Source organism: Odocoileus virginianus, chromosome 2, assembly GCF_023699985.2.
Source record: "Odocoileus virginianus isolate 20LAN1187 ecotype Illinois chromosome 2, Ovbor_1.2, whole genome shotgun sequence".
Classification (NCBI taxonomy): Eukaryota; Metazoa; Chordata; class Mammalia; order Artiodactyla; family Cervidae; genus Odocoileus; species Odocoileus virginianus.
This window is the reverse complement of record NC_069675.1, coordinates 78041832-78043862: the sequence shown is the minus strand read 5'-3', so window position 1 is coordinate 78043862 and position 2031 is coordinate 78041832. Positions and strand designations below refer to the sequence as shown.

Here is a 2031-nt window from a genome sequence, read left to right as displayed (position 1 = left end):
CTGCTAATTCTCTGGCTTTCATAACCATATCCTTGGCAATTATCACATGGGCCTTATACTCAGTGTAAATAACTCAGTAAGTGAGCAATGAGAAATAAGTGACTGAATTCTGGGTGAGAAATGAAGGATGTTTTCACTGGGAACCTCCTCCCTTTTATCCAGGGGTCAGCGATCTTCACTTATCACCACAAGAATCCTGAGATGCTAATTTGACAACCCTTTGAAAAAGTTGCATAATACATGGAAAACTGTAATTCCACAGGTATGGTCTAGCTATCTTGAGGTTACAAGATGAGTTAATAACAGGTAGTTTAAGTCAGCATACCATGCATGGCTGCTTCTCAAACAGCTCAACTCTGTCTAAGGCTAGAAGGGGACATTTATTAAAAACACTGGCAAAGGCTGTCAGAGTGAGACCTTTCATATCCGTAATTCCTACCATCTGTAACATCTTATGTTACATAAGATCCCCAATTACCAGTAGCAGTGTTAATCCATCATCTGTCCTAAATATTTTTTAGATATTCTTTATATATTCTATTTAGCTCCCCTTTCTGTTTTTATAAATGCACGTTCTTAACTTGCCACAGTTAATTTTATGCTGACTTTATCATATCACGGGACAATACAAAACCCTGTGGGATGATTTTTCAGAAGTAGTATAGGGTATAATATAATGAGTTATATTGAAACCAAAGAAAAAATTCCAAATCTCTGAAGTAAAAGGAGACATTCAAGTTTTCTCTTCCAAACATAAAATATTACAAATATAATTTCTTATGGGGTTATTCTTTCTTTCTTATTTTTTTTAAACCGATTTCATTCACTTTATTATTCTCTTTATAAAATTATGTGGTGGCTACAGCTGGGGCCTGGGTCCTCTGCACGGAGACTCTGGGGTGGGTCTTCACAAGATGGTCAGTAAATTCCTGATATGGAGACTTGGTGAACACCGTCTCTTCCCAGAGGTCAGGGGTGAGATAACTGCAGGTCTTGGAAATGGCATCAAATGTGGCCTTGGCGAAGTTGCCCAGGGTGGCGGTGCAGCCCCTGGCAGAAGTGTAGCAGTCGTCGATGCCGGTCATCATCAGCAGTTTCTTGGGCACAGGGGCGGAGACGATGCCAGTGCCTCTAGGGGCAGGGATGAGGCGCACCAGCACGGAGCCGCAGCGGCCAGTCACCTTGCGAGGAACTGTGTGGGGCTTGCCGATCTTGTTCCCCCAGCAGCCTCTTCGCACGGGGACGATGGACAGCTTGGCCAGGATGATGGCCCCACGGATGGCAGTGGCTACTTCCTGGGAGCACTTGACACCCAGACCGACATGTCCGTTGTAATCCCCGATGGCAACAAATGCCTTGAACCTGGTCCGCTGGCCAGCACGGGTCTGCTTTTGCACGGGCATAATCTTCAAAACTTCATCCTTGAGGGACGCTCCCAGGAAAAAGTCAATAATCTCAGACTCCTTGATGGGCAGAGAGAAAAGGTAGATCTCCTCCAGGGACTTGATCTTCATGTCCTTGACCAGGCGGCCCAGCTTGGTAACGGGGAGTCACTCCTTGTCCTTGGCCTTGCCTCCGCGAGCTCCGCGGCCTCTGCCCCGGCCCCGACCTCGGCCACGACCCCGGCCCCGGACGCCACTACCGAAGCCTCCGCGGAAGCCACCGCGGCCTCCCATTCCCTCCCGCAGCACCGGCGTCACCTGCCATTTGGTGTTTTCATGAAGAAGAGAGCTGGGGTTATTATTTGTATCTAGATAAGTTACTCTATAAAATCTGCTATTATTTGTAATAATAGGCAAAACACATTTCTGGTTAATTAATGCTGATGATTTCAGATTGTATCTATTCCATCTGTTCATAATCAGTATAAGAGAGTTATTTACTATTCAAGTTACATTTTGACATAAAAAAACTCTTAGCCAAATACGTTTGATTAATTATTTACCATTTGATAAATAAGAAGGTTCTACCCCTCTGCACCTCCGTCTTTTGTAATGGCAATACAATCATATATTCCTGAATAGAGCTGTC

The 2031-nt window shown here is 44.8% G+C and overlaps 1 pseudogene; it reads right to left on the bottom strand.

Annotated features, from left to right (window-relative positions):
* Nucleotides 1-815: 815 nt before the first annotated feature.
* On the bottom strand, nucleotides 816-1707 carry LOC110131203 (small ribosomal subunit protein uS5 pseudogene; annotated as a pseudogene).
* Nucleotides 1708-2031: the final 324 nt, after the last annotated feature.